This window comes from Notechis scutatus, chromosome 10 (assembly GCF_049901735.1).
Source record: "Notechis scutatus isolate UNSWTSFEM ecotype Mainland chromosome 10, rNotScu1.2, whole genome shotgun sequence".
Classification (NCBI taxonomy): domain Eukaryota; kingdom Metazoa; phylum Chordata; class Lepidosauria; order Squamata; family Elapidae; genus Notechis; species Notechis scutatus.
Genome location: NC_142018.1, coordinates 21,110,229 through 21,122,335, shown reverse-complemented (window position 1 = coordinate 21,122,335; position 12,107 = coordinate 21,110,229). Strand labels below are relative to the sequence as shown.

General features: G+C 44.2%; 1 long non-coding RNA gene across 1 annotated transcript; it reads right to left on the bottom strand.

The window, feature by feature from the left end:
* Window positions 1-862: 862 nt before the first annotated feature.
* Window positions 863-8,741, bottom strand: LOC148129772 (uncharacterized). Its single transcript, XR_015750687.1, has 3 exons — window positions 8,618-8,741; window positions 3,667-3,781; window positions 863-1,131 (listed from the first exon to the last, which is right to left on the bottom strand). It is a non-coding gene; the product is annotated as an uncharacterized LOC148129772 (long non-coding RNA).
* Between the last annotated feature and the right edge of the window lie 3,366 nt (window positions 8,742-12,107).

The following is a 12,107-nucleotide window of genomic DNA, read 5'->3' as shown; positions in this document are numbered from 1 at the left end:
AAAGATTGGCCAGTAAGGAAAGCAAGTGTCCAATTCCCCCTTTTCTCTGTTCTAATTCCGCTTCCGGCCTTATTCCTGGGTGGAAAAGCAATTGAGCAATTCCCACTGAACACTGGAAAAGTCACCCTGCAATCAGACTGACATCCAAGCCCCTGACTCAAGTCTATGGCATCCTTCTCTCTCTCCTCTCTCTCTTCCTCCCCCTACACCCCCCTCTCTCCTTTTCATGCGGTGGCATTTCCTTCCCCCTGAAAACAGCCCTTCACTCTCTCTAGCAATTAACTGCTTGAACAATATAATAAGGAAGCAATTAAGAGGTGACAGAGAGAAATTAACACTCCATTTCACTTTAAAGGCAGGCTGAATATCCACGCCATTGTGAGTTAAATCTGTCCTTGAAAACCTGTAGTTCTGAACGTATTTTTTCCACCTCTTTGAATCAGAAGCAAATTCCAAGGGCTCCCTTTCTTTTTCCTTCTTTTTTGTTATTGTTTTGTTATTGTTTTTTTCTTTTTTACATCTCTCAATCCATAATAAACAGTACTGTGACACATTTTTATACAACTACATTCTATATCAATATTATCTATACATTCTATTTCTATACTTTTTACAACTATATAATACATTTTCTTTTCTTATTTCTTTCCTTTATCCAGTCATCCCATTTTCCCCATCTTGCATAGAATTCATAATCTTCTTTTCCTTTTAATTCTATAGTCATCCTATCCATTTCCGCACACTTGAATTTTTTTTTTGATTTGCTAGGTCTTCGGACGGTATGTATTCTTTCTTCCAACATTGCACAAAGGCTGTCCTGCCTGCTGTTGTGATATGTAGCATCAAATATTTTATCCTTTTATTATATTTACCTTTAATTATCCCAGAAGGAATAATTCCGGGGTAAATTCTATCTGGTTTCCAATTAAATCCTGTATCCATTTTTGTATTTTCTTCCAGTATTTTTTCGCTTCGGGGCATAACCACCATGTGTGATAGAAGGTACCTTGTTTTTGTCCGCATTTCCACTCCTTGTCAGCCGTTCCTCCTCTCCCTCAGAGTCAGTCTCCAGCAGGGGCATGACAAAGTCCCATCAAGGCCTTAAAACTGTTATCCTCCAGCATGGCCCATCTAGAAAAGGATGTTTGGCCACTATTAAGGGACTACCACCATTGTAGGCCTAGTGTAGATAAACAGGAATTGCAATATTGGTTGAGTAAATTAATCAATGCTAATCATAAATAATCTACAGTAATATTTCATTCCCTTCTGCTTTGGAGACAAAGTAGTGCTAACTTTGTGGATGCTTATATTTTCCATTCCTGTCCGTTATTTGTTTTCCCCAAATCTCTTTTTCCACCTTTAGAAATTTTCTTTCCTTTAGAAACTTCTTAAGGTATGAGTTGGCCCATCACAGATCCTATAGTGAGGAGGATGTTGTCAGAACTGCATTATGGCTGATGAAATTTGGCTTTGTGGTGTTGAAAGCTTTTAGGATCAATTTTAGGGTCAGTAAGTGAAAACTACTTCTCACAGATTGATCTATATTTTAGGAGCCATCACACCATTAGGCAGAAGTTACTTAGTAGAGATGACTGAGCTTTCTCCTTCAATCTTATTATATATATATACACCTGAATACCACTTCAAGAGATAGTTTGGCTACTTGAAATCCTTGGAAACATTTGTAGGGGCAAAAGCTTATGGAATGATGCAACGTGATGATGTTGGCTTATTTTTGGAGAGTCTTAGGGCTTCTAATGTTCCTTCTAAAGAAGTCAATTGGACCAATAAGGAGAACATTTGTAGTTCAGGGTAGAAATGAGGAGGTCCCTGGAACTCTCTGAGCTTGGTGGTTTTCTTGCAGACGTTTCATAACTCAAACTAGGTAATATCATCAGTGCTGGAAGGTCGTGGGGTTTGTGTAGTGGAAGGGGAGGAGGAGGAAGAAGAAGAGGAAGAAGGAAGAGGAGAACTGTGGGGTCCTTGGTGTTCTCTGAGCTTGATGGTTTTCTTGCAGATTGGCCATGCAGTCTCGTGACCCAGGTAGCATCATCAGTGCTTAGAAGGAAGGGGGGTTTGTGGAGAGGAGGAGGAAGATTGTGGGATCCTGGGTCTGTGATTTTCTTGAAGACATCTCATGACCCATCTAGGTAGCATCATCAGTGCTGAAAGGGAGTGGGCTTTGTGTAGAGGAGGAGGAGGAGGAAGAAGAAGGAAGAGGAGAACTGTGGGGTCCTTGGTGTTCTTTGAGCTTGATGGTTTTCTTGCAGATTGGCCTTGCAGTCTCGTGACCCAACTAGAACTGTGGGGTCCTCTTTGAGCTTGGTGATTTTCTTGCAGATGTTTCATGACCCAAACTAGGTAACATCATCGGTGCCAATGATGATGTTACTAAGTTTGGGCAATGTAAGGTCTGCAAGAGAAGCCAAAAAGATGCTTTTTCAAGAGGCACATGGACTTTCCAGAAAAAGCACCTTTGAGACAACCATGACCTGGATGACTGAGATCTCCATAGATGTCTGCAAGAGAACAACCAAGTTTGGCTTCCTTAGAAAGCATAAAACACAATCTTAGTCCCGGCAAAACCTCTTTTATTTCCATGGCTGTGAATTACATTCATTCACAGCCTGCAAGGCTTCACAAACAGTCTTTCAGAGGAATGTTTGTAAACACCCACCTTATCGCACTTGGAATGTGGCCAGAGAACTAATTGCCAGATGCAGGGCAAGGCCAAACTTGACACAGAGTCAAACAGAACTTTTCAAAGCTTGAATCGACCAGACGAACTAATTGCTTCCTGTAAAAGCTCACGTCCTGTTCACTGCTCTTTTATGTCCTATGGGAGGGCCAACCATCTCTGAGGTGTGGCCTTACTCCCAAGTTGACCCTGCTTTCTCAATTGTTCTTCTCTTCTGGTGGCCCTGCTCATGCGCAGGCTGGGAACTGGTTCCAGAAGCTCCCCCGCCTCATTGCTGTCTGAGTCTGAAGGCAGCTGGTGACTGCCAGCCTGCTCTGGCCCCATCCCTCCCTCTGATGCAGAGCCCTTGTCCGAGCCCTCCTCAGCCTCCAAGACTGGCCCAGGTTCCTCCCCAGCCTCCTCACTACTGTCCAACTCTGTTGGCAGCTTCATCAGCTGCCCATGGGCCACAACCCTGAGAGAGCACCAAAGACCCCTCAAGGATCAAGATTTTGCCACTCTTAAAAGACAGTTGGGAGAGGGGGAGTGTAACGGTTGTCTTACACGTTATTTCTTTTCCAACGGATTCCTAATATGCCATGACTTTTCTCAATTTTAACAATCTGCTTAGGATATTTTTTTTGTGGGAAGGGTCTTTTGAGAGAGATGGAAGGCCTTGTGAACCAACAATTACAGGTTTGATGGCCTTCCCCCATCGTTCTTCCTGCAGTTTTGAGTCATTAGCTTTGAATTCCAATTGGGGCTGGTTTGGGTCCTCTTCTCTATCTCTGTCCAGCCCCTTCCCCAAAGCCCAGGTATTTCCTGCCCTTACAAGTGATTGTCATTTCTGTTCTGCTTGAAAGCTTTCAGTGAATGTTACCATGGCCACGAAGGCAGAACTGGAAATAAATGAAGAGGAGGGGTCTCTCTAGGAATTGACGGCGGTGCCAACGGAGGGGGCTTAGAGCCAAAAGATGGCTCGTTACCTTGGGCAGATCCCACAATGCTGAATCTGTCCGAATGCAACATTGATATTCCTGCCGGTAAAGCTGATGACATCCAAACCCAGCTGATTAGGTCTGCCCAGAGAACACGAGGAATCTATTTCAGAAGGGGAAAAAACAAACAAAAAACCAATTCATCCCTATATTATGTTCTTAACCCCAATAGCAACATTCCCAAGTGCAAAAACAGGAAAGGAAAATAGTTGAAATAAATGGACTAAATTGGTCTTCCCAAGTCTTGTGGATTTTTACACGTCCCATTCCTAACGTCGAATGCGGTTCATAAATATTGCAGCCAAACTAACATGCAAACACATGCATTGTGGTGGCTTCACACACGTGACCTCCCAGTGGCTTGTTTGCACCTGATGCAATGGTGGGATTCAAATTTTTTTCTACTACTGCTTCTATGGGCGTGGCAGGGGAAGGACACTGTAAAATCTCCAGTCGGAGGTGGGATTTTCCAGTTCTCCGAACTACTCAAAATTTCTGCTCCTGGTTCTCCAGAACTGGTCAGAACCTGCTGAATACCACCTCTAACCTGTTTTCCAGCTCCGTTCTCCTCTGCAGGGCAACCCAAAAAGACCCAGTTGATCATCTGGGACTCAGGAGGCAGAGAATAGATGGGGGTTGGAGCCAGTCAGAGGTGGGATTTGCCGGTTCTCCGAACTACTCAACATTTCCACTACTGGTTCTCCAGAACTGGTCAGAACCCCTACCACCACTGACCTGATGCCACGTCCCCTCTTAACAAGACCAGAAACCTTTTTGGCAAAGTGGCACCGGGTGTAACCAAAGTCCAGTTCTCCTTGAAGACTGCGCCTGCTATTCTGGGCATGCTATAATTTCTCATCTCCAAACTAGATTGGTGTTATCTTCACCCCACTAGTTTAGGAGATTCCCTGCCACGGACATACCTACTCAGGGCCTTTATACTTTTAGTCTTTTGGAGAATGATAGGAAAAATCTTTTTTCTCTTGAGGGACCTAAGTTTTGAATTTTTGCAATATTCTTGGAAAGTGCAACAGTGACCACTGGTGGCAGGAAACATCCTTTCCATAAGGAAGGAGGTTGCCAGGTTACTTACACATTCAAAAGCCTGGTCTCTGTTTCAGTGTTCAATAGGTGGCGGCATTGATCAATTTTTCAGGACGAAGAGACTTTTAAGAGTCCAAGATTTTGCTAGCTAGATTGGAATTTCAGACTTGATGCTCTGAGCATGACATGCATTTCACTGGTGATGGAAACAAGAAATAGGTGGGATATTCCAGAGAGAAAGTTCAATTGTCACCTCAAAATTGAGTGGTGTGAAGAAGAACAGGAGTCACGGGTTGGTCCTACCAGCTTGGGGAAAAGCCAAGGGAGGTCCATAATAGAGATTTTTTTTTAAAGTCACAAAGTAATTAGAAAGAGAGTCCTGCGGTGAAGCCACGGGAGGGTGTATCAAGGAGGCAAAATGAGAGCTCTGTAGCTTACACCACGGAGAATCGACTTTACATATTCATGTTGCTAAGATGGTGGGTGGTGGCCATAAATTTAGAAAGCTATAAGAAGGTCTCAAGTTGGAAGGGAAGATTATCCTGACAGCCATGTTGGAAAAGAACACATAATCATAAGGCTGGAAGGGAACTTGAAGGTCTTTTAGTCCAAGCCCTTGTCCAAGGCAGAAGTCCTTATTCCATCCTGGACAAATGGTTATCCAAACCTTCCTGAAAACCTCCCACAACTGTGGGAAGCAAGCTGTTCCATAGATTAATCATTCTCCCTGTTAGGAAATTCGCCTCCTTTCCGAGTTGGATTTCCCTCTTAGGAGCTTCCATCCATTTCTTCTTGTTCTACCTTCAGATACTGTGGAGAATAAATTGACCTCTTCTTCCTTGTGACAGCTCCACAAGTATTGGAAGATGCTATCATGTCTCCCCTAAGCCTTCTCTTCGTTGGGCAAAACATACCTAGTTCCTTTAACTATTCAATTTAGACCTCCGTATAATGGCTTTCGTAACCATTTGAAATGGGATACAAGGATTCATCAGGGTTATTTTTATGTCCAATCAACCTAGCACCCTACAAGTCATGTCCCAGTTATGGATAGTCCTAACCAAGATTCTCCTTCAACCCAGGAAAAATTTGGGAGATTCTTAGCATAACCAAAGAGGTTTTCTGCTATCTGTGTAGCCTACACTACTCCAAAACTCTACATACTATAGACCAGGGATAAATCCCAACCATTGCTCCCCAACTCCATTTGTGTCCTTGTAGAATTCTGGCTTTCCTTTTTGACAAAGAACTTCTTGGCAACTCAAAAGATTGTGTGTTGCTTTGCAAACATTTAGCTGGCTTATTCGAGTGAGATTACAGTTTTACAGTTCCTTTTTTTTCCAGATGGACGTCGGATCCTGGCGAACACAGCTGCTGCTTCTCCTCACAAACTCATATAGGGAGTTAGCCCAAGAGCCCCAGTGGGAAGTATTTCTTCACGATTATCTGCAGCCTGGCCGTGCCAAATTGCAGTGGGTACCCACCCACATGGGTGTGAATCATTCTGCACTCAGTGGGGACGATATCTAAGTAAACATTGTGCAGGCTTGTTCTCTATGATCCGGTCCATTTTCCCCTCTCTAGTCCTGCAAGATTTACACACCATGCCTTTCCAAGCTCAATTTTCCCCCCAACCCTAATATTCATTCTTCTTCACTGGATTTGATGAGCTTGGTGTTGTAAAATTATCCATGCAAAGCAAAACTGAACATGCATGAAAAAGGTCCAGGGGAATGCATGCCTTCCTTTCTCTTTATCAAGATCAGATCCATCCTAGCTCTTGCAATTTATTTACTCTTGCTCAGCCTTTGCTCTGTGGGTGCCTGTAGCTGAACGAAAGTACCAGGTGAGGCTGCTGAATACGGACTTTTGTAAAAGGAAGTCATTCCTGAATCATAGGCAAATGTATTTGGCATCTAATGAATGGAACTGAAATATTATGTATCTAGAATATCCGTCGCTGCTGATGGATGCTATAAAAAAATCCAGCCTATTTTTAAATCCACCATTCATCTGGACAGACATTTGTTGGAGTTTTTAATCAAGGCCTTCATCATTTCACAAGCCTAAAAAAAATGCTTTGAGCTCTTGGAAGAACAAGATGATGGCTTCCAGAAATTGGAGTTTTTAGGAAATGAATTTCCTTCCCTCTTTCTCCCTCTCTCTCTGTCCCTTTCTCTCTCTCCCTCCCTCCCCCTCTCTCCTCTCTGTGTCTCCCTCCCTCTCCATCTCAGCATCTCTATAGCGGTTTGATTTTAACTGTTAATTATTTTGAGTCTTTTTTCTTTGTTTTATGTCACCTTAGGAACATTCGTTTTCCATCTCAAGAATGCAATTTGTACATTTCTCAGTTGTATGGAAGAATCCCAAGAATGGAAGTAATTCTACTTGCCCAGGCTGGTTGATGGCTTTTTTAAAGAGAACCTTTTTTTTAATGATTGAAAGTCATTTTATATTTTTAAATTCTGGCAAGGGCAGTATAACCCAATCCATTGGCAGTTCATCTCAGGGTTTAGTCTCCAAACCCCAAACATCATCTTCTCTGCACTCTTTTTAGGGCCTACTGCACCATCTCTTTTGTATCGTGGTGAGCAGAATTAGACACAATATTCCAAGTGTGGTCTTACCAAGGCATAATAAAGCGGTACTAACACTTCTTGTGATCTTGATATTATTCCTCTTTTCATGCAACCTGCTATCCCTCTGTTGATGCAACCTCGTTGGCTTATTTGGCCAATAACCATAACCAGTTGGTCAATGCCAAAGAGCCAACACTCCCTCCAGTAGGCCCTGTTTCTATTCATAGGACCATTTTAAGGCAGCCTGCATCACACTTCCTCTCTTCCTGGATGCTAAATATAAAACATCTAAGTTGGAAAGGGCAGTTCAGCTCTGCGAGAGCAGCTAACCCTCTGATTAAGTGTCAAGTCAGGTCCCAGCGGATATTAATTGGCTGAAAATAGCTGCTACGACAAACAATTATTAGTACCTGGAAAATTAATTTTAAGCCTGAGTTTGCACCTCGAGTTTCGGCTTTGCATGTTTTCCCCAAAGTCTACAATTTCCAATTCTTCTTCCATTGGGATCCCCATATTTATTTTTCCCCCACCTGTGAAGAGAGAGGAGTCATTCCAACTTTCCAATGTTGAGCAGATCAGAGGAAGGGAAGTGGTAGAGCAAACTGGGATTTCTCCTGATTGGAAGGAGCTGAAGGTGGGCCCATTGGCAGTCTCCAGGTCTTCTTTGAATCAAATAGGCAGCTATTTCAGCCAAAAGGGATCCCTGCTTATGGGCGACTTTTGTAGATGCCAGGCACCGGTTAATCGAATTGACAGCTCTCTGGGAGCCAATCACAGCTCCACCCGGTAGATAATTTTGTAGAAGGAAAAAGTGCTTTTAATCAAAGAGACAGCTATCCCAGCTGGTCAGTTTTCCTGCTCATGGTTAATTTTGCAGATACACAAGGCTCTTTGCCATTAGCACAAATCTGCAACTTTGCCTAACTCCGCAGACGGCAGAATTATGGCACTGGGTCAGCACTGAAAGGAACTAAATATTGGGTAACGTCAAAGGCTTTCTAACAACACGCCTATGTTTGAGTTCCTCCACCTCTCTCTCGTTTTTTAAAAATGTTTCAGGGTTCAGCACCTGTTTTTAAACCTGAGCTCAGCATGTCTGCAGATGAGAGCAGGAAAGAGAAAAGAAAATTCTATTTGTCTCCCCTAGCTGTATTAAGCCACGGTGGTTGCTAATGCCAAGACACTGGGATGATTTTCTCAAAGGCCAGAAAACAGCAAAGGGAGCCGAGAGTAATTCTGGATAAATATTTAATGCCTCCTTATTGATTGGATGTTGCTATCCAATGTTATCGTAAGCGCTCCGAGGCTACCCCTACCTTGGACAGCAGCTCCATCAAGCTGTTTCCAGCCAGAGATGGTAGGTTGATTTCATAAACACCCTTCTGGGAATCTTCTTTTTCAAGTGATAAAACTTGATGGTTGCTGAGGGGAGGGGAGCTCTCGCTATGGGGGAGGGGAGGAAGGGAGAGAGAGAGAGAGAGAGAGAGAGAGAGAGAGAGAGAGAGAGAGAGAGAGAGAGAGAGAGAGAGAGAAGATTGGTTTTCTTCTTCTCCTCTTGCTGCATCTCCTGAATGAGTTGGCTAAAAATGGCAACCTGCACATACACACACACCCCAATTTCCATGTAAAAACTAGGGTTCTGTTCCCAGGGGGTGGTTTCCCCCACCCCAGCTTTGCACCAACTCAAGGAGAAGAGGTGAGATCTCTTTTTTCCCCTCTATGTCTGAGGATTCCTTCCCATCCCTGTGTAGAGAGGTGGACAATCCCTCAAATGAGCCTGGAGTGGGGTTTGCTGTCTGAGAACTGATGATGTTAGCTAGTTGGGTAATGAAATGTTTGTAAGAAAGCAGCTGAGCTCAGAGAAAACCAAGGACCCCACAGTCTCCGTTGTCTCCTCCTCCTCCTCCTCCTCCTCCTCCTCCTCCTCCTCCTCCTCCTCTCCTCCCTCCTCCTCCTCCTCCTCCTCCTCCTCCTCCTCCTCCTCCTCCTCCTCCTCCTCCTCCTCCTCCTCCTCCTCCTCCTCTCCCATTCTCCTTCTTCACAAACCCCATTCCCTTCTAACACTGATGATGTTACCTGGTTGGGTAATGAAACATTGCAAGAAGGCAGCCAAGCTCAGAGATTACAAGGACCCCACAGTCACCATCCCTCCTCCTCCTCCTCCTCCTCTCCTCCCCCTCCCCTTCCCCTCCTCCTCCTCACAGACCCCATTCCCTTCTAGCATTGATGATGTTACCTACTTTGGGTCATGAAAGCTCTGCAAGAAAGCAACCAAGCTCAGAGACTACCAGGGACCCCCTCATTTCAACTCTGAACTATAAACATTCTCCATTATTAATCCCCCCACCTTCGTGGAGCCAGGATACCCTGGTTTGCAGCTCTTGAAGGCTAATTTAGTCCATCAGCAAAGCGCAACCCCACCTTCTCCGCATGGCCTCCTCACCACCTGCAGCTGTCATCTTACAGAACTATGGACACCTGCCCAGGGTTTGTGATATGCCTTTGAGCTACAGGAGGTCATCTTTTCTGGGAGTGGAAGGTCTTAGAAAATATGTTGACTTTCCCTGAATCTTCTTCTAGTAACAAGGAGTTCCAAAGTTCAGTATTTGGTGTTATGTGTTTTTTTTCCTCTTTGCCTTGGGTTCGAAGTTTTAGCTAGCTTGCTTCTCATCTCTGCTCCTCAGCTTTCCCCTTTAGACGAGAGATTCATGCCTTGAGTTAGGCTGAGAAATTAAATTGCCCCAGGTTTACTTAAGCTATTTTGGTTCCTGAAGGAGAACCTGTATTGTCTCCCAGCCTGTCTTTCTTATTCAGCTACCTAAGGCAGAAAAAAAAAATATCTTTCTGCATTTCTCTGTAGAAGCAAAGCATAATATGCGAAGTAGCTAACTCTTTGTTCTCTCAGGCAACCGATTTATTCTACATATGCGTAGGTCTGGTCCTTGTTCTACCGAGATAAGAGGTGCAGTTGATTAGGTAATTTAAAAAAAAAGAAAAAGAAGGAGAGAAGAGGGGACGATGTGATTGATAAAGTGGCTTTATGGCGTGAAACTTTGGATGCCCGGGCAGCAGAGTCTTTAAAAATACTTTTAAAACACCTACATGGAGGAGCTGCAGATAGATGCCATGTCTCAAAGGAGAGCATCAATTTCCCTCCCCGGGGTGGGGTGGTGGGGGGGGGGAAGGTTTCTCTTTTGCAGCCCACCCCTCCCCGAGATGAGAGATCCTTCCCCCTTTCCTTAAAACGGCAGCTGAGAGGCAGAGCACGCTTTTGATTAATTGCCAAACCAAATGAAAATGCATTTATTTAATGAGCATCCTGTTGCACTGCGAGCAAATGGCCCAGGGTTGGTCTTTCGATTGCAACAGCCTTGGGTAGAAAAGTGTTTCTGCAACAAACAGTGGCCCATCTCCAAACGCTCCACGAATAAATGTGCTCAGGTAGTTGTCCACCTTACAGCATTTCATTTTGTGACCATCCCAAGTTACAATGGCACCGAAAAAAGGTGACTTTTGACCAGTTTCCCTACCGATTCGGTGATCGTGCAACTTTTGTAATCGGTTCGGAAGAACCGGGACGAATCGGTAGCATTTCACCGCAGCTTTTGACCATTTTTTAGGCTTACGACCGTTGCAGCCTGCGATCAAAATTCAAATGCTTGGCTGCTGATTCATATTTACGACCATCGCAGGGTCCCCCCCAGGGTCATGTGATTCCCTTCTCTGACCTTCCGACAAGCCCAGTCCAACGGGGAAGCTGGATTCACTTAACAACATGTCGCTAACTTAACAAATGCAGTGATTCACTTCACCTTCATATCAAGAAATGTTGTAAAAAAGGGGGGGGAAATTCACTTAACCGATGCCTCGCTTAGCAACAGAAATTTGAGGCTTGATTGCAGTCGTATGTTGAGGACTCCTTTTGGTCTTGCAAAAACCTTTACAAATATGCGTGCGGTGCTTTTCTCTACCATCCTATGAAGCCAACCTTCCTAGTGATGGTTCCAAAAGAATTTCAGCTTTGGAGGACCTAAGCAGCAATGGGATTCAAATTGTTTTTACTACCGGTTCTACGGGTGTGGCTTGGTGGGCGTGGCAGGGGAAGGATATACTGCAAAATCCCCATTCCCTCCCCACCCCACTAACCTGCTTTCCAGTTCCGTTCTCCTGTGCAGGGCAACCAAAGAAGACTCAGCTGATCAGCTGGGACTTGGGAGGTGGAGAAGAGATGGGGTTTGCAGGGCCAGTCAGAGGTGGGATTTGCCAGTTCTCTGAACTACTCCAACTGTCCGCTACTGGTTCTCCAGAACTGGTCAGAACCTGCTGAATCCCACCTCTGGTCTTAGGAATATCTGGAGACTCCAAACCAAGGATGGATTCTGGGCTATTAAATTGAGAAAGGCATGGATCAGCCCTAGAGACCACTTACTTTGATAAACGGATGATCTCTGGCAGGTGCTTCATGCTTTACCTCACAGGTCTCCATGGTGCACAAGTCCCATCGACTCACCTGAGTCCAGGTGTAGCTGCTACTACATCTTTCAAGTATTGCTCCCATGTAGTTCACTCCTTCACAACAGATCCTCCTTGGTTGATAATTAAGGCTAAGCTAAATGTCTCCAGATAAACATTTGAAAAATAAATGTAAATGGATAAATTGCAAACCAGAATTATTTTTGTTAGGCATAATACCAGAGAAAAATATGATAAAGGGAATGTATATTTGACATTGCTTGTTTCAACAGCAGCAAGAATTGTATCTGCACAACATCAGAAAAGCAAGGAAACACCTACGGAAGAAGATAT